The sequence below is a fragment of the Phyllobates terribilis genome, unplaced genomic scaffold (genome assembly GCF_046119375.1).
Source record: "Phyllobates terribilis strain yellow unplaced genomic scaffold, ASM4611937v1 Scaffold_1090__1_contigs__length_425415, whole genome shotgun sequence".
Taxonomy (NCBI): Eukaryota; Metazoa; Chordata; class Amphibia; order Anura; family Dendrobatidae; genus Phyllobates; species Phyllobates terribilis.
In genome coordinates this window covers 231,785-255,856 of record NW_027363850.1, presented here as the reverse complement: position 1 = coordinate 255,856, position 24,072 = coordinate 231,785, and the positions used below count along the sequence as shown (strand labels likewise).

Here is a 24,072-nt window from a genome sequence, read left to right as displayed (position 1 = left end):
TCTCCCTCTGCTGGAACACTGAATTCTTTCATTTAATGCCTGCAGACTATAAAAGAGAAACCAACCCAAAAAGTTTGGTTGATTAGTCTGTGGCATTCTTTTAAACTGTTGCTTATGGCGGTCTCTGTGAGCTTCTCAGTGACATTCAGCCATCCAGGTATCCCGCCTGCAGTAGACGGAATGTGGCAATGGAACGCTGGCTGCGCGTGTCATAATAGGCTCTGAGCCTTTATATACCTGCGCACAGCAGCAGCCACCTTCAGTCTGCTGCTGGACAGCCAGCAGCAGCAGCAGCAGGAGAGGTAATTAATCAGCAACCCTCCTGCTAAGGGTAGACAGCTGCTCGTTCTACCCCCCCCCCCGCCTTAATTGGTTCTCCTCCCTTCCAACGGTGTTGAGGCGGGTGGGAACAGCCGGGGGTTGAGGGTACTGTGCTAAAAGAGGTGGAGTTATGCAGATCTAAAACGCGTGGATTGCAGCAGCAGCAAGCCGAAAAGTGCAGGCATGTGAGGGATCTAGAGGTTGACAGCATGTCTTCTTAACGGGAGTCCAGGTGGCCATCTCCACAAATGGACTTTTCAGAATCCTTGGGTGGCACCGTAGTCGGAAACCAATTCTGGTTATCGCTTCTCGGCCTTTTGGCTAAGATCAAGTGTAGTATCTGTTCTTATCAGTTTAATATCTGATACGTCCCCTATCTGGGGACCATATATTAAATGGATTTTTAGAACAGGGAGATGGAAAAAGAGCTTGCTCTGTCCACTCCACGCATTGACCTGGTATTGCAGTATCTCCAGGACCGGTGCACCCCTTCTTTAATGCAGTTTCTAAAATCAGAAAGAATTGAATTCAATGCTTTTTGTTCATTTTGCTTGTTTGTCGGATTTTGGGATGGACTCTTTGGCTTTGCTTTTCTTCTCCTCATTGGATTTTTCATGTTAAAAGTTGCAGAAGCCAGATGACAAGCTCATTTTGGTTCAACTTCAGCAACTGTGCATTGCATTGCCATGTAATGTAATGTAATGTAATGCAATGCTATCTATCTAGCTCTCCCTCTATACTTCCTTTTGGATAAACAGACATATTAGGCAAGCATTTTGGAGCTTTCACCTAAATAACTACAGGTGGTGAGATAAGCTGCACAATATAATTGACCTTTCAGTATATTGTTGCACACACACCATCTATTTAGCAAATGCCCTTGTTATCAACAGCAGCCTTTTAAACTCACCTGAGCTAACAGGTATGTGAGCTGGTTACTCTGCTGCGCTTAAAATTTCTTTTTTGGTTTGCTACAATGCCTTTTCTGAAACGTTGTCTCCCTCTGCTGGAACACTGACTTCTTTCATTTAATGCCTGCAGACTATAAAAGAGAAACCAACCCAAAAAGTTTGGTTGATTAGTCTATGGCATTCTTTTAAACTGTTGCTTATGGCGGTCTCTGTGAGCTTCTCAGTGACATTCAGCCATCCAGGTATCCCGCCTGCAGTAGACGGAATGTGGCAATGGAACGCTGGCTGCGCGTGTCATAATAGGCTCTGAGCCTTTATATACCTGCGCACAGCAGCAGCCACCTTCAGTCTGCTGCTGGACAGCCAGCAGCAGCAGCAGCAGGAGAGGTAATTAATCAGCAACCCTCCTGCTAAGGGTAGACAGCTGCTCGTTCCACCCCCCCCGCCTTAATTGGTTCTCCTCCCTTCCAACGGTGTTGAGGCGGGTGGGAACAGCCGGGGGTTGAGGGTACTGTGCTAAAAGAGGTGGAGTTATGCAGATCTAAAACGCGTGGATTGCAGCAGCAGCAAGCCGAAAAGTGCAGGCATGTGAGGGATCTAGAGGTTGACAGCATGTCTTCTTAACGGGAGTCCAGGTGGCCATCTCCACAAATGGACTTTTCAGAATCCTTGGGTGGCACCGTAGTCGGAAACCAATTCTGGTTATCGCTTCTCGGCCTTTTGGCTAAGATCAAGTGTAGTATCTGTTCTTATCAGTTTAATATCTGATACGTCCCCTATCTGGGGACCATATATTAAATGGATTTTTAGAACAGGGAGATGGAAAAAGAGCTTGCTCTGTCCACTCCACGCATTGACCTGGTATTGCAGTATCTCCAGGACCGGTGCACCCCTTCTTTAATGCAGTTTCTAAAATCAGAAAGAATTGAATTCAATGCTTTTTGTTCATTTTGCTTGTTTGTCGGATTTTGGGATGGACTCTTTGGCTTTGCTTTTCTTCTCCTCATTGGATTTTTCATGTTAAAAGTTGCAGAAGCCAGATGACAAGCTCATTTTGGTTCAACTTCAGCAACTGTGCATTGCATTGCCATGTAATGTAATGTAATGCAATGCTATCTATCTAGCTCTCCCTCTATACTTCCTTTTGGATAAACAGACATATTAGGCAAGCATTTTGGAGCTTTCACCTAAATAACTACAGGTGGTGAGATAAGCTGCACAATATAATTGACCTTTCAGTATATTGTTGCACACACACCATCTATTTAGCAAATGCCCTTGTTATCAACAGCAGCCTTTTAAACTCACCTGAGCTAACAGGTATGTGAGCTGGTTACTCTGCTGCGCTTAAAATTTCTTTTTTGGTTTGCTACAATGCCTTTTCTGAAACGTTGTCTCCCTCTGCTGGAACACTGACTTCTTTCATTTAATGCCTGCAGACTATAAAAGAGAAACCAACCCAAAAAGTTTGGTTGATTAGTCTGTGGCATTCTTTTAAACTGTTGCTTATGGCGGTCTCTGTGAGCTTCTCAGTGACATTCAGCCATCCAGGTATCCCGCCTGCAGTAGACGGAATGTGGCAATGGAACGCTGGCTGCGCGTGTCATAATAGGCTCTGAGCCTTTATATACCTGCGCACAGCAGCAGCCACCTTCAGTCTGCTGCTGGACAGCCAGCAGCAGCAGCAGCAGGAGAGGTAATTAATCAGCAACCCTCCTGCTAAGGGTAGACAGCTGCTCGTTCCACCCCCCCCCCCCGCCTTAATTGGTTCTCCTCCCTTCCAACGGTGTTGAGGCGGGTGGGAACAGCCGGGGGTTGAGGGTACTGTGCTAAAAGAGGTGGAGTTATGCAGATCTAAAACGCGTGGATTGCAGCAGCAGCAAGCCGAAAAGTGCAGGCATGTGAGGGATCTAGAGGTTGACAGCATGTCTTCTTAACGGGAGTCCAGGTGGCCATCTCCACAAATGGACTTTTCAGAATCCTTGGGTGGCACCGTAGTCGGAAACCAATTCTGGTTATCGCTTCTCGGCCTTTTGGCTAAGATCAAGTGTAGTATCTGTTCTTATCAGTTTAATATCTGATACGTCCCCTATCTGGGGACCATATATTAAATGGATTTTTAGAACAGGGAGATGGAAAAAGAGCTTGCTCTGTCCACTCCACGCATTGACCTGGTATTGCAGTATCTCCAGGACCGGTGCACCCCTTCTTTAATGCAGTTTCTAAAATCAGAAAGAATTGAATTCAATGCTTTTTGTTCATTTTGCTTGTTTGTCGGATTTTGGGATGGACTCTTTGGCTTTGCTTTTCTTCTCCTCATTGGATTTTTCATGTTAAAAGTTGCAGAAGCCAGATGACAAGCTCATTTTGGTTCAACTTCAGCAACTGTGCATTGCATTGCCATGTAATGTAATGTAATGCAATGCTATCTATCTAGCTCTCCCTCTATACTTCCTTTTGGATAAACAGACATATTAGGCAAGCATTTTGGAGCTTTCACCTAAATAACTACAGGTGGTGAGATAAGCTGCACAATATAATTGACCTTTCAGTATATTGTTGCACACACACCATCTATTTAGCAAATGCCCTTGTTATCAACAGCAGCCTTTTAAACTCACCTGAGCTAACAGGTATGTGAGCTGGTTACTCTGCTGCGCTTAAAATTTCTTTTTTGGTTTGCTACAATGCCTTTTCTGAAACGTTGTCTCCCTCTGCTGGAACACTGACTTCTTTCATTTAATGCCTGCAGACTATAAAAGAGAAACCAACCCAAAAAGTTTGGTTGATTAGTCTGTGGCATTCTTTTAAACTGTTGCTTATGGCGGTCTCTGTGAGCTTCTCAGTGACATTCAGCCATCCAGGTATCCCGCCTGCAGTAGACGGAATGTGGCAATGGAACGCTGGCTGCGCGTGTCATAATAGGCTCTGAGCCTTTATATACCTGCGCACAGCAGCAGCCACCTTCAGTCTGCTGCTGGACAGCCAGCAGCAGCAGCAGCAGGAGAGGTAATTAATCAGCAACCCTCCTGCTAAGGGTAGACAGCTGCTCGTTCCACCCCCCCCCGCCTTAATTGGTTCTCCTCCCTTCCAACGGTGTTGAGGCGGGTGGGAACAGCCGGGGGTTGAGGGTACTGTGCTAAAAGAGGTGGAGTTATGCAGATCTAAAACGCGTGGATTGCAGCAGCAGCAAGCCGAAAAGTGCAGGCATGTGAGGGATCTAGAGGTTGACAGCATGTCTTCTTAACGGGAGTCCAGGTGGCCATCTCCACAAATGGACTTTTCAGAATCCTTGGGTGGCACCGTAGTCGGAAACCAATTCTGGTTATCGCTTCTCGGCCTTTTGGCTAAGATCAAGTGTAGTATCTGTTCTTATCAGTTTAATATCTGATACGTCCCCTATCTGGGGACCATATATTAAATGGATTTTTAGAACAGGGAGATGGAAAAAGAGCTTGCTCTGTCCACTCCACGCATTGACCTGGTATTGCAGTATCTCCAGGACCGGTGCACCCCTTCTTTAATGCAGTTTCTAAAATCAGAAAGAATTGAATTCAATGCTTTTTGTTCATTTTGCTTGTTTGTCGGATTTTGGGATGGACTCTTTGGCTTTGCTTTTCTTCTCCTCATTAGATTTTTCATGTTAAAAGTTGCAGAAGCCAGATGACAAGCTCATTTTGGTTCAACTTCAGCAACTGTGCATTGCATTGCCATGTAATGTAATGTAATGCAATGCTATCTATCTAGCTCTCCCTCTATACTTCCTTTTGGATAAACAGACATATTAGGCAAGCATTTTGGAGCTTTCACCTAAATAACTACAGGTGGTGAGATAAGCTGCACAATATAATTGACCTTTCAGTATATTGTTGCACACACACCATCTATTTAGCAAATGCCCTTGTTATCAACAGCAGCCTTTTAAACTCACCTGAGCTAACAGGTATGTGAGCTGGTTACTCTGCTGCGCTTAAAATTTCTTTTTTGGTTTGCTACAATGCCTTTTCTGAAACGTTGTCTCCCTCTGCTGGAACACTGAATTCTTTCATTTAATGCCTGCAGACTATAAAAGAGAAACCAACCCAAAAAGTTTGGTTGATTAGTCTGTGGCATTCTTTTAAACTGTTGCTTATGGCGGTCTCTGTGAGCTTCTCAGTGACATTCAGCCATCCAGGTATCCCGCCTGCAGTAGACGGAATGTGGCAATGGAACGCTGGCTGCGCGTGTCATAATAGGCTCTGAGCCTTTATATACCTGCGCACAGCAGCAGCCACCTTCAGTCTGCTGCTGGACAGCCAGCAGCAGCAGCAGCAGGAGAGGTAATTAATCAGCAACCCTTCTGCTAAGGGTAGACAGCTGCTCGTTCCACCCCCCCCCGCCTTAATTGGTTCTCCTCCCTTCCAACGGTGTTGAGGCGGGTGGGAACAGCCGGGGGTTGAGGGTACTGTGCTAAAAGAGGTGGAGTTATGCAGATCTAAAACGCGTGGATTGCAGCAGCAGCAAGCCGAAAAGTGCAGGCATGTGAGGGATCTAGAGGTTGACAGCATGTCTTCTTAACGGGAGTCCAGGTGGCCATCTCCACAAATGGACTTTTCAGAATCCTTGGGTGGCACCGTAGTTGGAAACCAATTCTGGTTATCGCTTCTCGGCCTTTTGGCTAAGATCAAGTGTAGTATCTGTTCTTATCAGTTTAATATCTGATACGTCCCCTATCTGGGGACCATATATTAAATGGATTTTTAGAACAGGGAGATGGAAAAAGAGCTTGCTCTGTCCACTCCACGCATTGACCTGGTATTGCAGTATCTCCAGGACCGGTGCACCCCTTCTTTAATGCAGTTTCTAAAATCAGAAAGAATTGAATTCAATGCTTTTTGTTCATTTTGCTTGTTTGTCGTATTTTGGGATGGACTCTTTGGCTTTGCTTTTCTTCTCCTCATTGGATTTTTCATGTTAAAAGTTGCAGAAGCCAGATGACAAGCTCATTTTGGTTCAACTTCAGCAACTGTGCATTGCATTGCCATGTAATGTAATGTAATGCAATGCTATCTATCTAGCTCTCCCTCTATACTTCCTTTTGGATAAACAGACATATTAGGCAAGCATTTTGGAGCTTTCACCTAAATAACTACAGGTGGTGAGATAAGCTGCACAATATAATTGACCTTTCAGTATATTGTTGCACACACACCATCTATTTAGCAAATGCCCTTGTTATCAACAGCAGCCTTTTAAACTCACCTGAGCTAACAGGTATGTGAGCTGGTTACTCTGCTGCGCTTAAAATTTCTTTTTTGGTTTGCTACAATGCCTTTTCTGAAACGTTGTCTCCCTCTGCTGGAACACTGACTTCTTTCATTTAATGCCTGCAGACTATAAAAGAGAAACCAACATAAAAAGTTTGGTTGATTAGTCTGTGGCATTCTTTTAAACTGTTGCTTATGGCGGTCTCTGTGAGCTTCTCAGTGACATTCAGCCATCCAGGTATCCCGCCTGCAGTAGACGGAATGTGGCAATGGAACGCTGGCTGCGCGTGTCATAATAGGCTCTGAGCCTTTATATACCTGCGCACAGCAGCAGCCACCTTCAGTCTGCTGCTGGACAGCCAGCAGCAGCAGCATCAGGAGAGGTAATTAATCAGCAACCCTCCTGCTAAGGGTAGACAGCTGCTCGTTCCACCCCCCCCCGCCTTAATTGGTTCTCCTCCCTTCCAACGGTGTTGAGGCGGGTGGGAACAGCCGGGGGTTGAGGGTACTGTGCTAAAAGAGGTGGAGTTATGCAGATCTAAAACGCGTGGATTGCAGCAGCAGCAAGCCGAAAAGTGCAGGCATGTGAGGGATCTAGAGGTTGACAGCATGTCTTCTTAACGGGAGTCCAGGTGGCCATCTCCACAAATGGACTTTTCAGAATCCTTGGGTGGCACCGTAGTCGGAAACCAATTCTGGTTATCGCTTCTCGGCCTTTTGGCTAAGATCAAGTGTAGTATCTGTTCTTATCAGTTTAATATCTGATACGTCCCCTATCTGGGGACCATATATTAAATGGATTTTTAGAACAGGGAGATGGAAAAAGAGCTTGCTCTGTCCACTCCACGCATTGACCTGGTATTGCAGTATCTCCAGGACCGGTGCACCCCTTCTTTAATGCAGTTTCTAAAATCAGAAAGAATTGAATTCAATGCTTTTTGTTCATTTTGCTTGTTTGTCGGATTTTGGGATGGACTCTTTGGCTTTGCTTTTCTTCTCCTCATTGGATTTTTCATGTTAAAAGTTGCAGAAGCCAGATGACAAGTTCATTTTGGTTCAACTTCAGCAACTGTGCATTGCATTGCCATGTAATGTAATGTAATGCAATGCTATCTATCTAGCTCTCCCTCTATACTTCCTTTTGGATAAACAGACATATTAGGCAAGCATTTTGGAGCTTTCACCTAAATAACTACAGGTGGTGAGATAAGCTGCACAATATAATTGACCTTTCAGTATATTGTTGCACACACACCATCTATTTAGCAAATGCCCTTGTTATCAACAGCAGCCTTTTAAACTCACCTGAGCTAACAGGTATGTGAGCTGGTTACTCTGCTGCGCTTAAAATTTCTTTTTTGGTTTGCTACAATGCCTTTTCTGAAACGTTGTCTCCCTCTGCTGGAACACTGACTTCTTTCATTTAATGCCTGCAGACTATAAAAGAGAAACCAACCCAAAAAGTTTGGTTGATTAGTCTGTGGCATTCTTTTAAACTGTTGCTTATGGCGGTCTCTGTGAGCTTCTCAGTGACATTCAGCCATCCAGGTATCCCGCCTGCAGTAGACGGAATGTGGCAATGGAACGCTGGCTGCGCGTGTCATAATAGGCTCTGAGCCTTTATATACCTGCGCACAGCAGCAGCCACCTTCAGTCTGCTGCTGGACAGCCAGCAGCAGCAGCAGCAGGAGAGGTAATTAATCAGCAACCCTCCTGCTAAGGGTAGACAGCTGCTCGTTCCACCCCCCCCCCGCCTTAATTGGTTCTCCTCCCTTCCAACGGTGTTGAGGCGGGTGGGAACAGCCGGGGGTTGAGGGTACTGTGCTAAAAGAGGTGGAGTTATGCAGATCTAAAACGCGTGGATTGCAGCAGCAGCAAGCCGAAAAGTGCAGGCATGTGAGGGATCTAGAGGTTGACAGCATGTCTTCTTAACGGGAGTCCAGGTGGCCATCTCCACAAATGGACTTTTCAGAATCCTTGGGTGGCACCGTAGTCGGAAACCAATTCTGGTTATCGCTTCTCGGCCTTTTGGCTAAGATCAAGTGTAGTATCTGTTCTTATCAGTTTAATATCTGATACGTCCCCTATCTGGGGACCATATATTAAATGGATTTTTAGAACAGGGAGATGGAAAAAGAGCTTGCTCTGTCCACTCCACGCATTGACCTGGTATTGCAGTATCTCCAGGACCGGTGCACCCCTTCTTTAATGCAGTTTCTAAAATCAGAAAGAATTGAATTCAATGCTTTTTGTTCATTTTGCTTGTTTGTCGGATTTTGGGATGGACTCTTTGGCTTTGCTTTTCTTCTCCTCATTGGATTTTTCATGTTAAAAGTTGCAGAAGCCAGATGACAAGCTCATTTTGGTTCAACTTCAGCAACTGTGCATTGCATTGCCATGTAATGTAATGTAATGCAATGCTATCTATCTAGCTCTCCCTCTATACTTCCTTTTGGATAAACAGACATATTAGGCAAGCATTTTGAAGCTTTCACCTAAATAACTACAGGTGGTGAGATAAGCTGCACAATATAATTGACCTTTCAGTATATTGTTGCACACACACCATCTATTTAGCAAATGCCCTTGTTATCAACAGCAGCCTTTTAAACTCACCTGAGCTAACAGGTATGTGAGCTGGTTACTCTGCTGCGCTTAAAATTTCTTTTTTGGTTTGCTACAATGCCTTTTCTGAAACGTTGTCTCCCTCTGCTGGAACACTGACTTCTTTCATTTAATGCCTGCAGACTATAAAAGAGAAACCAACCCAAAAAGTTTGGTTGATTAGTCTGTGGCATTCTTTTAAACTGTTGCTTATGGCGGTCTCTGTGAGCTTCTCAGTGACATTCAGCCATCCAGGTATCCCGCCTGCAGTAGACGGAATGTGGCAATGGAACGCTGGCTGCGCGTGTCATAATAGGCTCTGAGCCTTTATATACCTGCGCACAGCAGCAGCCACCTTCAGTCTGCTGCTGGACAGCCAGCAGCAGCAGCAGCAGGAGAGGTAATTAATCAGCAACCCTCCTGCTAAGGGTAGACAGCTGCTCGTTCCACCCCCCCCCCCGCCTTAATTGGTTCTCCTCCCTTCCAACGGTGTTGAGGCGGGTGGGAACAGCCGGGGGTTGAGGGTACTGTGCTAAAAGAGGTGGAGTTATGCAGATCTAAAACGCGTGGATTGCAGCAGCAGCAAGCCGAAAAGTGCAGGCATGTGAGGGATCTAGAGGTTGACAGCATGTCTTCTTAACGGGAGTCCAGGTGGCCATCTCCACAAATGGACTTTTCAGAATCCTTGGGTGGCACCGTAGTCGGAAACCAATTCTGGTTATCGCTTCTCGGCCTTTTGGCTAAGATCAAGTGTAGTATCTGTTCTTATCAGTATAATATCTGATACGTCCCCTATCTGGGGACCATATATTAAATGGATTTTTAGAACAGGGAGATGGAAAAAGAGCTTGCTCTGTCCACTCCACGCATTGACCTGGTATTGCAGTATCTCCAGGACCGGTGCACCCCTTCTTTAATGCAGTTTCTAAAATCAGAAAGAATTGAATTCAATGCTTTTTGTTCATTTTGCTTGTTTGTCGTATTTTGGGATGGACTCTTTGGCTTTGCTTTTCTTCTCCTCATTGGATTTTTCATGTTAAAAGTTGCAGAAGCCAGATGACAAGCTCATTTTGGTTCAACTTCAGCAACTGTGCATTGCATTGCCATGTAATGTAATGTAATGTAATGCAATGCTATCTATCTAGCTCTCCCTCTATACTTCCTTTTGGATAAACAGACATATTAGGCAAGCATTTTGGAGCTTTCACCTAAATAACTACAGGTGGTGAGATAAGCTGCACAATATAATTGACCTTTCAGTATATTGTTGCACACACACCATCTATTTAGCAAATGCCCTTGTTATCAACAGCAGCCTTTTAAACTCACCTGAGCTAACAGGTATGTGAGCTGGTTACTCTGCTGCGCTTAAAATTTCTTTTTTGGTTTGCTACAATGCCTTTTCTGAAACGTTGTCTCCCTCTGCTGGAACACTGACTTCTTTCATTTAATGCCTGCAGACTATAAAAGAGAAACCAACCCAAAAAGTTTGGTTGATTAGTCTGTGGCATTCTTTTAAACTGTTGCTTATGGCGGTCTCTGTGAGCTTCTCAGTGACATTCAGCCATCCAGGTATCCCGCCTGCAGTAGACGGAATGTGGCAATGGAACGCTGGCTGCGCGTGTCATAATAGGCTCTGAGCCTTTATATACCTGCGCACAGCAGCAGCCACCTTCAGTCTGCTGCTGGACAGCCAGCAGCAGCAGCAGCAGGAGAGGTAATTAATCAGCAACCCTCCTGCTAAGGGTAGACAGCTGCTCGTTCCACCCCCCCCCCGCCTTAATTGGTTCTCCTCCCTTCCAACGGTGTTGAGGCGGGTGGGAACAGCCGGGGGTTGAGGGTACTGTGCTAAAAGAGGTGGAGTTATGCAGATCTAAAACGCGTGGATTGCAGCAGCAGCAAGCCGAAAAGTGCAGGCATGTGAGGGATCTAGAGGTTGACAGCATGTCTTCTTAACGGGAGTCCAGGTGGCCATCTCCACAAATGGACTTTTCAGAATCCTTGGGTGGCACCGTAGTCGGAAACCAATTCTGGTTATCGCTTCTCGGCCTTTTGGCTAAGATCAAGTGTAGTATCTGTTCTTATCAGTTTAATATCTGATACGTCCCCTATCTGGGGACCATATATTAAATGGATTTTTAGAACAGGGAGATGGAAAAAGAGCTTGCTCTGTCCACTCCACGCATTGACCTGGTATTGCAGTATCTCCAGGACCGGTGCACCCCTTCTTTAATGCAGTTTCTAAAATCAGAAAGAATTGAATTCAATGCTTTTTGTTCATTTTGCTTGTTTGTCGGATTTTGGGATGGACTCTTTGGCTTTGCTTTTCTTCTCCTCATTGGATTTTTCATGTTAAAAGTTGCAGAAGCCAGATGACAAGCTCATTTTGGTTCAACTTCAGCAACTGTGCATTGCATTGCCATGTAATGTAATGTAATGCAATGCTATCTATCTAGCTCTCCCTCTATACTTCCTTTTGGATAAACAGACATATTAGGCAAGCATTTTGGAGCTTTCACCTAAATAACTACAGGTGGTGAGATAAGCTGCACAATATAATTGACCTTTCAGTATATTGTTGCACACACACCATCTATTTAGCAAATGCCCTTGTTATCAACAGCAGCCTTTTAAACTCACCTGAGCTAACAGGTATGTGAGCTGGTTACTCTGCTGCGCTTAAAATTTCTTTTTTGGTTTGCTACAATGCCTTTTCTGAAACGTTGTCTCCCTCTGCTGGAACACTGACTTCTTTCATTTAATGCCTGCAGACTATAAAAGAGAAACCAACCCAAAAAGTTTGGTTGATTAGTCTGTGGCATTCTTTTAAACTGTTGCTTATGGCGGTCTCTGTGAGCTTCTCAGTGACATTCAGCCATCCAGGTATCCCGCCTGCAGTAGACGGAATGTGGCAATGGAACGCTGGCTGCGCGTGTCATAATAGGCTCTGAGCCTTTATATACCTGCGCACAGCAGCAGCCACCTTCAGTCTGCTGCTGGACAGCCAGCAGCAGCAGCAGCAGGAGAGGTAATTAATCAGCAACCCTCCTGCTAAGGGTAGACAGCTGCTCGTTCCACCCCCCCCCCGCCTTAATTGGTTCTCCTCCCTTCCAACGGTGTTGAGGCGGGTGGGAACAGCCGGGGGTTGAGGGTACTGTGCTAAAAGAGGTGGAGTTATGCAGATCTAAAACGCGTGGATTGCAGCAGCAGCAAGCCGAAAAGTGCAGGCATGTGAGGGATCTAGAGGTTGACAGCATGTCTTCTTAACGGGAGTCCAGGTGGCCATCTCCACAAATGGACTTTTCAGAATCCTTGGGTGGCACCGTAGTCGGAAACCAATTCTGGTTATCGCTTCTCGGCCTTTTGGCTAAGATCAAGTGTAGTATCTGTTCTTATCAGTATAATATCTGATACGTCCCCTATCTGGGGACCATATATTAAATGGATTTTTAGAACAGGGAGATGGAAAAAGAGCTTGCTCTGTCCACTCCACGCATTGACCTGGTATTGCAGTATCTCCAGGACCGGTGCACCCCTTCTTTAATGCAGTTTCTAAAATCAGAAAGAATTGAATTCAATGCTTTTTGTTCATTTTGCTTGTTTGTCGGATTTTGGGATGGACTCTTTGGCTTTGCTTTTCTTCTCCTCATTGGATTTTTCATGTTAAAAGTTGCAGAAGCCAGATGACAAGCTCATTTTGGTTCAACTTCAGCAACTGTGCATTGCATTGCCATGTAATGTAATGTAATGCAATGCTATCTATCTAGCTCTCCCTCTATACTTCCTTTTGGATAAACAGACATATTAGGCAAGCATTTTGGAGCTTTCACCTAAATAACTACAGGTGGTGAGATAAGCTGCACAATATAATTGACCTTTCAGTATATTGTTGCACACACACCATCTATTTAGCAAATGCCCTTGTTATCAACAGCAGCCTTTTAAACTCACCTGAGCTAACAGGTATGTGAGCTGGTTACTCTGCTGCGCTTAAAATTTCTTTTTTGGTTTGCTACAATGCCTTTTCTGAAACGTTGTCTCCCTCTGCTGGAACACTGACTTCTTTCATTTAATGCCTGCAGACTATAAAAGAGAAACCAACCCAAAAAGTTTGGTTGATTAGTCTGTGGCATTCTTTTAAACTGTTGCTTATGGCGGTCTCTGTGAGCTTCTCAGTGACATTCAGCCATCCAGGTATCCCGCCTGCAGTAGACGGAATGTGGCAATGGAACGCTGGCTGCGCGTGTCATAATAGGCTCTGAGCCTTTATATACCTGCGCACAGCAGCAGCCACCTTCAGTCTGCTGCTGGACAGCCAGCAGCAGCAGCAGCAGGAGAGGTAATTAATCAGCAACCCTCCTGCTAAGGGTAGACAGCTGCTCGTTCCACCCCCCCCCCCGCCTTAATTGGTTCTCCTCCCTTCCAACGGTGTTGAGGCGGGTGGGAACAGCCGGGGGTTGAGGGTACTGTGCTAAAAGAGGTGGAGTTATGCAGATCTAAAACGCGTGGATTGCAGCAGCAGCAAGCCGAAAAGTGCAGGCATGTGAGGGATCTAGAGGTTGACAGCATGTCTTCTTAACGGGAGTCCAGGTGGCCATCTCCACAAATGGACTTTTCAGAATCCTTGGGTGGCACCGTAGTCGGAAACCAATTCTGGTTATCGCTTCTCGGCCTTTTGGCTAAGATCAAGTGTAGTATCTGTTCTTATCAGTTTAATATCTGATACGTCCCCTATCTGGGGACCATATATTAAATGGATTTTTAGAACAGGGAGATGGAAAAAGAGCTTGCTCTGTCCACTCCACGCATTGACCTGGTATTGCAGTATCTCCAGGACCGGTGCACCCCTTCTTTAATGCAGTTTCTAAAATCAGAAAGAATTGAATTCAATGCTTTTTGTTCATTTTGCTTGTTTGTCGTATTTTGGGATGGACTCTTTGGCTTTGCTTTTCTTCTCCTCATTGGATTTTTCATGTTAAAAGTTGCAGAAGCCAGATGACAAGCTCATTTTGGTTCAACTTCAGCAACTGTGCATTGCATTGCCATGTAATGTAATGTAATGCAATGCTATCTATCTAGCTCTACCTCTATACTTCCTTTTGGATAAACAGACATATTAGGCAAGCATTTTGGAGCTTTCACCTAAATAACTACAGGTGGTGAGATAAGCTGCACAATATAATTGACCTTTCAGTATATTGTTGCACACACACCATCTATTTAGCAAATGCCCTTGTTATCAACAGCAGCCTTTTAAACTCACCTGAGCTAACAGGTATGTGAGCTGGTTACTCTGCTGCGCTTAAAATTTCTTTTTTGGTTTGCTACAATGCCTTTTCTGAAACGTTGTCTCCCTCTGCTGGAACACTGACTTCTTTCATTTAATGCCTGCAGACTATAAAAGAGAAACCAACCCAAAAAGTTTGGTTGATTAGTCTGTGGCATTCTTTTAAACTGTTGCTTATGGCGGTCTCTGTGAGCTTCTCAGTGACATTCAGCCATCCAGGTATCCCGCCTGCAGTAGACGGAATGTGGCAATGGAACGCTGGCTGCGCGTGTCATAATAGGCTCTGAGCCTTTATATACCTGCGCACAGCAGCAGCCACCTTCAGTCTGCTGCTGGACAGCCAGCAGCAGCAGCAGCAGGAGAGGTAATTAATCAGCAACCCTCCTGCTAAGGGTAGACAGCTGCTCGTTCCACCCCCCCCCCGCCTTAATTGGTTCTCCTCCCTTCCAACGGTGTTGAGGCGGGTGGGAACAGCCGGGGGTTGAGGGTACTGTGCTAAAAGAGGTGGAGTTATGCAGATCTAAAACGCGTGGATTGCAGCAGCAGCAAGCCGAAAAGTGCAGGCATGTGAGGGATCTAGAGGTTGACAGCATGTCTTCTTAACGGGAGTCCAGGTGGCCATCTCCACAAATGGACTTTTCAGAATCCTTGGGTGGCACCGTAGTCGGAAACCAATTCTGGTTATCGCTTCTCGGCCTTTTGGCTAAGATCAAGTGTAGTATCTGTTCTTATCAGTTTAATATCTGATACGTCCCCTATCTGGGGACCATATATTAAATGGATTTTTAGAACAGGGAGATGGAAAAAGAGCTTGTTCTGTCCACTCCACGCATTGACCTGGTATTGCAGTATCTCCAGGACCGGTGCACCCCTTCTTTAATGCAGTTTCTAAAATCAGAAAGAATTGAATTCAATGCTTTTTGTTCATTTTGCTTGTTTGTCAGATTTTGGGATGGACTCTTTGGCTTTGCTTTTCTTCTCCTCATTGGATTTTTCATGTTAAAAGTTGCAGAAGCCAGATGACAAGCTCATTTTGGTTCAACTTCAGCAACTGTGCATTGCATTGCCATGTAATGTAATGTAATGCAATGCTATCTATCTAGCTCTCCCTCTATACTTCCTTTTGGATAAACAGACATATTAGGCAAGCATTTTGGAGCTTTCACCTAAATAACTACAGGTGGTGAGATAAGCTGCACAATATAATTGACCTTTCAGTATATTGTTGCACACACACCATCTATTTAGCAAATGCCCTTGTTATCAACAGCAGCCTTTTAAACTCACCTGAGCTAACAGGTATGTGAGCTGGTTACTCTGCTGCGCTTAAAATTTCTTTTTTGGTTTGCTACAATGCCTTTTCTGAAACGTTGTCTCCCTCTGCTGGAACACTGACTTCTTTCATTTAATGCCTGCAGACTATAAAAGAGAAACCAACCCAAAAAGTTTGGTTGATTAGTCTGTGGCATTCTTTTAAACTGTTGCTTATGGCGGTCTCTGTGAGCTTCTCAGTGACATTCAGCCATCCAGGTATCCCGCCTGCAGTAGACGGAATGTGGCAATGGAACGCTGGCTGCGCGTGTCATAATAGGCTCTGAGCCTTTATATACCTGCGCACAGCAGCAGCCACCTTCAGTCTGCTGCTGGACAGCCAGCAGCAGCAGCAGCAGGAGAGGTAATTAATCAGCAACCCTCCTGCTAAGGGTGGACAGCTGCTCGTTCCACCCCCCCCCCCCGCCTTAATTGGTTCTCCTCCCTTCCAACGGTGTTGAGGCGGGTGGGAACAGCCGGGGGTTGAGGGTACTGTGCTAAAAGAGGTGGAGTTATGCAGATCTAAAACGCGTGGATTGCAGCAGCAGCAAGCCGAAAAGTGCAGGCATGTGAGGGATCTAGAGGTTGACAGCATGTCTTCTTAACGGGAGTCCAGGTGGCCATCTCCACAAATGGACTTTTCAGAATCCTTGGGTGGCACCGTAGTCGGAAACCAATTCTGGTTATCGCTTCTCGGCCTTTTGGCTAAGATCAAGTGTAGTATCTGTTCTTATCAGTTTAATATCTGATACGTCCCCTATCTGGGGACCATATATTAAATGGATTTTTAGAACAGGGAGATGGAAAAAGAGCTTGCTCTGTCCACTCCACGCATTGACCTGGTATTGCAGTATCTCCAGGACCGGTGCACCCCTTCTTTAATGCAGTTTCTAAAATCAGAAAGAATTGAATTCAATGCTTTTTGTTCATTTTGCTTGTTTGTCGGATTTTGGGAGGGACTCTTTGGCTTTGCTTTTCTTCTCCTCATTGGATTTTTCATGTTAAAAGTTGCAGAAGCCAGATGACAAGCTCATTTTGGTTCAACTTCAGCAACTGTGCATTGCATTGCCATGTAATGTAATGTAATGCAATGCTATCTATCTAGCTCTCCCTCTATACTTCCTTTTGGATAAACAGACATATTAGGCAAGCATTTTGGAGCTTTCACCTAAATAACTACAGGTGGTGAGATAAGCTGCACAATATAATTGACCTTTCAGTATATTGTTGCACACACACCATCTATTTAGCAAATGCCCTTGTTATCAACAGCAGCCTTTTAAACTCACCTGAGCTAACAGGTATGTGAGCTGGTTACTCTGCTGCGCTTAAAATTTCTTTTTTGGTTTGCTACAATGCCTTTTCTGAAACGTTGTCTCCCTCTGCTGGAACACTGACTTCTTTCATTTAATGCCTGCAGACTATAAAAGAGAAACCAACCCAAAAAGTTTGGTTGATTAGTCTGTGGCATTCTTTTAAACTGTTGCTTATGGCGGTCTCTGTGAGCTTCTCAGTGACATTCAGCCATCCAGGTATCCCGCCTGCAGTAGACGGAATGTGGCAATGGAACGCTGGCTGCGCGTGTCATAATAGGCTCTGAGCCTTTATATACCTGCGCACAGCAGCAGCCACCTTCAGTCTGCTGCTGGACAGCCAGCAGCAGCAGCAGCAGGAGAGGTAATTAATCAGCAACCCTCCTGCTAAGGGTAGACAGCTGCTCGTTCCACCCCCCCCCCGCCTTAATTGGTTCTCCTCCCTTCCAACGGTGTTGAGGCGGGTGGGAACAGCCGGGGGTTGAGGGTACTGTGCTAAAAGAGGTGGAGTTATGCAGATCTAAAACGCGTGGATTGCAGCAGCAGCAAGCCGAAAAGTGCAGGCATGTGAGGGATCTAGAGGTTGACAGCATGTCTTCTTAACGGGAGTCCAGGTGGCCATCTCCACAAATGGACTTTTCAGAATCCTTGGGTGGCACCGTATTCGGAAACCAATTCTGGTTATCGCTTCTCGGCCTTTTGGCTAAGATCAAGTGTAGTATCTGTTCTTATCAGTTTAATATCTGATACGTCCCCTATCTGGGGACCATATATTAAATGGATTTTTAGAACAGGGAGATGGAAAAAGAGCTTGCTCTGTCCACTCCACGCATTGACCTGGTATTGCAGTATCTCCAGGACCGGTGCACCCCTTCTTTAATGCAGTTTCTAAAATCAGAAAGAATTGAATTCAATGCTTTTTGTTCATTTTGCTTGTTTGTCGGATTTTGGGATGGACTCTTTGGCTTTGCTTTTCTTCTCCTCATTGGATTTTTCATGTTAAAAGTTGCAGAAGCCAGATGACAAGCTCATTTTGGTTCAACTTCAGCAACTGTGCATTGCATTGCCATGTAATGTAATGTAATGCAATGCTATCTATCTAGCTCTCCCTCTATACTTCCTTTTGGATAAACAGACATATTAGGCAAGCATTTTGGAGCTTTCACCTAAATAACTACAGGTGGTGAGATAAGCTGCACAATATAATTGACCTTTCAGTATATTGTTGCACACACACCATCTATTTAGCAAATGCCCTTGTTATCAACAGCAGCCTTTTAAACTCACCTGAGCTAACAGGTATGTGAGCTGGTTACTCTGCTGCGCTTAAAATTTCTTTTTTGGTTTGCTACAATGCCTTTTCTGAAACGTTGTCTCCCTCTGCTGGAACACTGACTTCTTTCATTTAATGCCTGCAGACTATAAAAGAGAAACCAACCCAAAAAGTTTGGTTGATTAGTCTGTGGCATTCTTTTAAACTGTTGCTTATGGCGGTCTCTGTGAGCTTCTCAGTGACATTCAGCCATCCAGGTATCCCGCCTGCAGTAGACGGAATGTGGCAATGGAACGCTGGCTGCGCGTGTCATAATAGGCTCTGAGCCTTTACATACCTGCGCACAGCAGCAGCCACCTTCAGTCTGCTGCTGGACAGCCAGCAGCAGCAGCAGCAGGAGAGGTAATTAATCAGCAACCCTCCTGCTAAGGGTAGACAGCTACTCGTTCCACCCCCCCCCCGCCTTAATTGGTTCTCCTCCCTTCCAACGGTGTTGAGGCGGGTGGGAACAGCCGGGGGTTGAGGGTACTGTGCTAAAAGAGGTGGAGTTATGCAGATCTAAAACGCGTGGATTGCAGCAGCAGCAAGCCGAAAAGTGCAGGCATGTGAGGGATCTAGAGGTTGACAGCATGTCTTCTTAACGGGAGTCCAGGTGGCCATCTCCACAAATGGACTTTTCAGAATCCTTGGGTGGCACCGTAGTCGGAAACCAATTCTGGTTATCGCTTCTCGGCCTTTTGGCTAAGATCAAGTGTAGTATCTGTTCTTATCAGTTTAATATCTGATACGTCCCCTATCTGGGGACCATATATTAAATGGATTTTTAGAACAGGGAGATGGAAAAAGAGCTTGCTCTGTCCACTCCACGCATTGACCTGGTATTGCAGTATCTCCAGGACCGGTGCACCCCTTCTTTAATGCAGTTTCTAAAATCAGAAAGAATTGAATTCAATGCTTTTTGTTCATTTTGCTTGTTTGTCGGATTTTGGGATGGACTCTTTGGCTTTGCTTTTCTTCTCCTCATTGGATTTTTCATGTTAAAAGTTGCAGAAGCCAGATGACAAGCTCATTTTGGTTCAACTTCAGCAACTGTGCATTGCATTGCCATGTAATGTAATGTAATGCAATGCTATCTATGTAGCTCTCCCTCTATACTTCCTTTTGGATAAACAGACATATTAGGCAAGCATTTTGGAGCTTTCACCTAAATAACTACAGATGGTGAGATAAGCTGCACAATATAATTGACCTTTCAGTATATTGTTGCACACACACCATCTATTTAGCAAATGCCCTTGTTATCAACAGCAGCCTTTTAACCTCACCTGAGCTAACAGGTATGTGAGCTGGTTACTCTGCTGTGCTTAAAATTTCTTTTTTGGTTTGCTACAATGCCTTTTCTGAAACGTTGTCTCCCTCTGCTGGAACACTGACTTCTTTCATTTAATGCCTGCAGACTATAAAAGAGAAACCAGCCCAAAAAGTTTGGTTGATTAGTCTGTTGCATTCTTTTAAACTGTTGCTTATGGCGGTCTCTGTGAGCTTCTCAGTGACATTCAGCCATCCAGGTATCCCGCCTGCAGTAGACGGAATGTGGCAATGGAACGCTGGCTGCGCGTGTCATAATAGGCTCTGAGCCTTTATATACCTGCGCACAGCAGCAGCCACCTTCAGTCTGCTGCTGGACAGCCAGCAGCAGCAGCAGCAGGAGAGGTAATTAATCAGCAACCCTCCTGCTAAGGGTAGACAGCTGCTCGTTCCACCCCCCCCCCGCCTTAATTGGTTCTCCTCCCTTCCAACGGTGTTGAGGCGGGTGGGAACAGCCGGGGGTTGAGGGTACTGTGCTAAAAGAGGTGGAGTTATGCAGATCTAAAACGCGTGGATTGCAGCAGCAGCAAGCCGAAAAGTGCAGGCATGTGAGGGATCTAGAGGTTGACAGCATGTCTTCTTAACGGGAGTCCAGGTGGCCATCTCCACAAATGGACTTTTCAGAATCCTTGGGTGGCACCGTAGTCGGAAACCAATTCTGGTTATCGCTTCTCGGCCTTTTGGCTAAGATCAAGTGTAGTATCTGTTCTTATCAGTTTAATATCTGATACGTCCCCTATCTGGGGACCATATATTAAATGGATTTTTAGAACAGGGAGATGGAAAAAGAGCTTGCTCTGTCCACTCCACGCATTGACCTGGTATTGCAGTATCTCCAGGACCGGTGCACCCCTTCTTTAATGCAGTTTCTAAAATCAGAAAGAATTGAATTCAATGCTTTTTGTTCATTTTGCTTGTTTGTCGGATTTTGGGATGGACTCTTTGGCTTTGCTTTTCTTCTCCTCATTGGATTTTTCATGTTAAAAGTTGCAGAAGCCAGATGACAAGCTCATTTTGGTTCAACTTCAGCAACTGTGCATTGCATTGCCATGTAATGTAATGTAATGCAATGCTATCTATCTAGCTCTCCCTCTATACTTCCTTTTGGATAAACAGACATATTAGGCAAGCATTTTGGAGCTTTCACCTAAATAACTACAGGTGGTGAGATAAGCTGCACAATATAATTGACCTTTCAGTATATTGTTGCACACACACCATCTATTTAGCAAATGCCCTTGTTATCAACAGCAGCCTTTTAAACTCACCTGAGCTAACAGGTATGTGAGCTGGTTACTCTGCTGCGCTTAAAATTTCTTTTTTGGTTTGCTACAATGCCTTTTCTGAAACGTTGTCTCCCTCTGCTGGAACACTGACTTCTTTCATTTAATTCCTGCAGACTGTAAAAGAGAAACCAACCCAAAAAGTTTGGTTGATTAGTCTGTGGCATTCTTTTAAACTGTTGCTTATGGCGGTCTCTGTGAGCTTCTCAGTGACATTCAGCCATCCAGGTATCCCGCCTGCAGTAGACGGAATGTGGCAATGGAACGCTGGCTGCGCGTGTCATAATAGGCTCTGAGCCTTTACATACCTGCGCACAGCAGCAGCCACCTTCAGTCTGCTGCTGGACAGCCAGCAGCAGCAGCAGCAGGAGAGGTAATTAATCAGCAACCCTCCTGCTAAGGGTAGACAGCTGCTCGTTCCACCCCCCCCCCGCCTTAATTGGTTCTCCTCCCTTCCAACGGTGTTGAGGCGGGTGGGAACAGCCGGGGGTTGAGGGTACTGTGCTAAAAGAGGTGGAGTTATGCAGATCTAAAACGCGTGGATTGCAGCAGCAGCAAGCCGAAAAGTGCAGGCATGTGAGGGATCTAGAGGTTGACAGCATGTCTTCTTAACGGGAGTCCAGGTGGCCATCTCCACAAATGGACTTTTCAGAATCCTTGGGTGGCACCGTAGTCGGAAACCAATTCTGGTTATCGCTTCTCGGCCTTTTGGCTAAGATCAAGTGTAGTATCTGTTCTTATCAGTTTAATATCTGATACGTCCCCTATCTGGGGACCATATATTAAATGGATTTTTAGAACAGGGAGATGGAAAAAGAGCTTGCTCTGTCCACTCCACGCATTGACCTGGTATTGCAGTATCTCCAGGACCGGTGCACCCCTTCTTTAATGCAGTTTCTAAAATCAGAAAGAATTGAATTCAATGCTTTTTGTTCATTTTGCTTGTTTGTCGGATTTTGGGATGGACTCTTTGGCTTTGCTTTTCTTCTCCTCATTGGATTTTTCATGTTAAAAGTTGCAGAAGCCAGATGACAAGCTCATTTTGGTTCAACTTCAGCAACTGTGCATTGCATTGCCATGTAATGTAATGTAATGCAATGCTATCTATCTAGCTCTCCCTCTATACTTCCTTTTGGATAAACAGACATATTAGGCAAGCATTTTGGAGCTTTCACCTAAATAACTACAGGTGGTGAGATAAGCTGCACAATATAATTGACCTTTCAGTATATTGTTGCACACACACCATCTATTTAGCAAATGCCCTTGTTATCAACAGCAGCCTTTTAAACTCACCTGAGCTAACAGGTATGTGAGCTGGTTACTCTGCTGTGCTTAAAATTTCTTTTTTGGTTTGCTACAATGCCTTTTCTGAAACGTTGTCTCCCTCTGCTGGAACACTGACTTCTTTCATTTAATGCCTGCAGACTATAAAAGAGAAACCAACCCAAAAAGTTTGGTTGATTAGTCTGTGGCATTCTTTTAAACTGTTGCTTATGGCGGTCTCTGTGAGCTTCTCAGTGACATTCAGCCATCCAGGTATCCCGCCTGCAGTAGACGGAATGTGGCAATGGAACGCTGGCTGCGCGTGTCATAATAGGCTCTGAGCCTTTACATACCTGCGCACAGCAGCAGCCACCTTCAGTCTGCTGCTGGACAGCCAGCAGCAGCAGCAGCAGGAGGGGTAATTAATCAGCAACCCTCCTGCTAAGGGTAGACAGCTGCTCGTTCCACCCCCCCCCCGCCTTAATTGGTTCTCCTCCCTTCCAACGGTGTTGAGGCGGGTGGGAACAGCCGGGGGTTGAGGGTACTGTGCTAAAAGAGGTGGAGTTATGCAGATCTAAAACGCGTGGATTGCAGCAGCAGCAAGCCGAAAAGTGCAGGCATGTGAGGGATCTAGAGGTTGACAGCATGTCTTCTTAACGGGAGTCCAGGTGGCCATCTCCACAAATGGACTTTTCAGAATCCTTGGGTGGCACCGTAGTCGGAAACCAATTCTGGTTATCGCTTCTCGGCCTTTTGGCTAAGATCAAGTGTAGTATCTGTTCTTATCAGTTTAATATCTGATACGTCCCCTATCTGGGGACCATATATTAAATGGATTTTTAGAACAGGGAGATGGAAAAAGAGCTTGCTCTGTAAACTCCACGCATTGACCTGGTATTGCAGTATCTCCAGGACCGGTGCACCCCTTCTTTAATGCAGTTTCTAAAATCAGAAAGAATTGAATTCAATGCTTTTTGTTCATTTTGCTTGTTTGTCGGATTTTGGGATGGACTCTTTGGCTTTGCTTTTCTTCTCCTCATTGGATTTTTCATGTTAAAAGTTGCAGAAGCCAGATGACAAGCTCATTTTGGTTCAACTTCAGCAACTGTGCATTGCATTGCCATGTAATGTAATGTAATGCAATGCTATCTATCTAGCTCTCCCTCTATACTTCCTTTTGGATAAACAGACATATTAGGCAAGCATTTTGGAGCTTTCACCTAAATAACTACAGGTGGTGAGATAAGCTGCACAATATAATTGACCTTTCAGTATATTCTTGCACACACACCATCTATTTAGCAAATGCCCTTGATATCAACAGCAGCCTTTTAAACTCACCTGAGCTAACAGGTATGTGAGCTGGTTACTCTGCTGCGCTTAAAATTTCTTTTTTGGTTTGCTACAATGCCTTTTCTGAAACGTTGTCTCCCTCTGCTGGAACACTGACTTCTTTCATTTAATGCCTGCAGACTATAAAAGAGAAACCAACCCAAAAAGTTTGGTTGATTAGTCTGTGGCATTCTTTTAAACTGTTGCTTATGGCGGTCTCTGTGAGCTTCTCAGTGACATTCAGCCATCCAGGTATCCCGCCTGCAGTAGACGGAATGTGGCAATGGAACGCTGGCTGCGCGTGTCATAATAGGCTCTGAGCCTTTATATACCTGCGCACAGCAGCAGCCACCTTCAGTCTGCTGCTGGACAGCCAGCAGCAGCAGCAGCAGGAGAGGTAATTAATCAGCAACCCTCCTGCTAAGGGTAGACAGCTGCTCGTTCCACCCCCCCCCCCGCCTTAATTGGTTCTCCTCCCTTCCAACGGTGTTGAGGCGGGTGGGAACAGCCGGGGGTTGAGGGTACTGTGCTAAAAGAGGTGGAGTTATGCAGATCTA

At 45.2% G+C, this 24,072-nt stretch overlaps 18 non-coding genes across 18 annotated transcripts; all 18 read left to right on the top strand.

Moving 5' to 3' along the window:
- The first annotated feature begins 622 nt into the window (after positions 1–622).
- On the top strand, positions 623–813 carry LOC141242868 (U2 spliceosomal RNA). Its single transcript, XR_012307225.1, has one exon. It is a non-coding gene; the product is annotated as a U2 spliceosomal RNA (small nuclear RNA).
- A 1,123-nt stretch (positions 814–1,936) lies between these two features.
- On the top strand, positions 1,937–2,127 carry LOC141242867 (U2 spliceosomal RNA). The gene has a single exon (XR_012307224.1). It is a non-coding gene; the product is annotated as a U2 spliceosomal RNA (small nuclear RNA).
- Positions 2,128–3,249: 1,122 nt separating this feature from the next.
- On the top strand, positions 3,250–3,440 carry LOC141242866 (U2 spliceosomal RNA). The gene has a single exon (XR_012307223.1). It is a non-coding gene; the product is annotated as a U2 spliceosomal RNA (small nuclear RNA).
- A 1,119-nt stretch (positions 3,441–4,559) lies between these two features.
- Positions 4,560–4,750, top strand: LOC141242863 (U2 spliceosomal RNA). Its single transcript, XR_012307221.1, has one exon. It is a non-coding gene; the product is annotated as a U2 spliceosomal RNA (small nuclear RNA).
- A 1,119-nt stretch (positions 4,751–5,869) lies between these two features.
- On the top strand, positions 5,870–6,060 carry LOC141242862 (U2 spliceosomal RNA). The gene has a single exon (XR_012307220.1). It is a non-coding gene; the product is annotated as a U2 spliceosomal RNA (small nuclear RNA).
- Positions 6,061–7,179: 1,119 nt separating this feature from the next.
- On the top strand, positions 7,180–7,370 carry LOC141242861 (U2 spliceosomal RNA). Its single transcript, XR_012307219.1, has one exon. It is a non-coding gene; the product is annotated as a U2 spliceosomal RNA (small nuclear RNA).
- Positions 7,371–8,490: 1,120 nt separating this feature from the next.
- LOC141242860 (U2 spliceosomal RNA) lies at positions 8,491–8,681 on the top strand. The gene has a single exon (XR_012307218.1). It is a non-coding gene; the product is annotated as a U2 spliceosomal RNA (small nuclear RNA).
- A 1,121-nt stretch (positions 8,682–9,802) lies between these two features.
- On the top strand, positions 9,803–9,993 carry LOC141242938 (U2 spliceosomal RNA). The gene has a single exon (XR_012307291.1). It is a non-coding gene; the product is annotated as a U2 spliceosomal RNA (small nuclear RNA).
- A 1,125-nt stretch (positions 9,994–11,118) lies between these two features.
- Positions 11,119–11,309, top strand: LOC141242859 (U2 spliceosomal RNA). The gene has a single exon (XR_012307217.1). It is a non-coding gene; the product is annotated as a U2 spliceosomal RNA (small nuclear RNA).
- Positions 11,310–12,429: 1,120 nt separating this feature from the next.
- LOC141242937 (U2 spliceosomal RNA) lies at positions 12,430–12,620 on the top strand. The gene has a single exon (XR_012307290.1). It is a non-coding gene; the product is annotated as a U2 spliceosomal RNA (small nuclear RNA).
- A 1,121-nt stretch (positions 12,621–13,741) lies between these two features.
- On the top strand, positions 13,742–13,932 carry LOC141242858 (U2 spliceosomal RNA). Its single transcript, XR_012307216.1, has one exon. It is a non-coding gene; the product is annotated as a U2 spliceosomal RNA (small nuclear RNA).
- A 1,120-nt stretch (positions 13,933–15,052) lies between these two features.
- Positions 15,053–15,243, top strand: LOC141242955 (U2 spliceosomal RNA). The gene has a single exon (XR_012307307.1). It is a non-coding gene; the product is annotated as a U2 spliceosomal RNA (small nuclear RNA).
- A 1,122-nt stretch (positions 15,244–16,365) lies between these two features.
- LOC141242857 (U2 spliceosomal RNA) lies at positions 16,366–16,556 on the top strand. Its single transcript, XR_012307215.1, has one exon. It is a non-coding gene; the product is annotated as a U2 spliceosomal RNA (small nuclear RNA).
- A 1,120-nt stretch (positions 16,557–17,676) lies between these two features.
- On the top strand, positions 17,677–17,867 carry LOC141242856 (U2 spliceosomal RNA). The gene has a single exon (XR_012307214.1). It is a non-coding gene; the product is annotated as a U2 spliceosomal RNA (small nuclear RNA).
- A 1,120-nt stretch (positions 17,868–18,987) lies between these two features.
- On the top strand, positions 18,988–19,178 carry LOC141242855 (U2 spliceosomal RNA). Its single transcript, XR_012307213.1, has one exon. It is a non-coding gene; the product is annotated as a U2 spliceosomal RNA (small nuclear RNA).
- A 1,120-nt stretch (positions 19,179–20,298) lies between these two features.
- Positions 20,299–20,489, top strand: LOC141242854 (U2 spliceosomal RNA). The gene has a single exon (XR_012307212.1). It is a non-coding gene; the product is annotated as a U2 spliceosomal RNA (small nuclear RNA).
- A 1,120-nt stretch (positions 20,490–21,609) lies between these two features.
- LOC141242852 (U2 spliceosomal RNA) lies at positions 21,610–21,800 on the top strand. Its single transcript, XR_012307210.1, has one exon. It is a non-coding gene; the product is annotated as a U2 spliceosomal RNA (small nuclear RNA).
- Positions 21,801–22,920: 1,120 nt separating this feature from the next.
- On the top strand, positions 22,921–23,111 carry LOC141242927 (U2 spliceosomal RNA). Its single transcript, XR_012307281.1, has one exon. It is a non-coding gene; the product is annotated as a U2 spliceosomal RNA (small nuclear RNA).
- Positions 23,112–24,072: the final 961 nt, after the last annotated feature.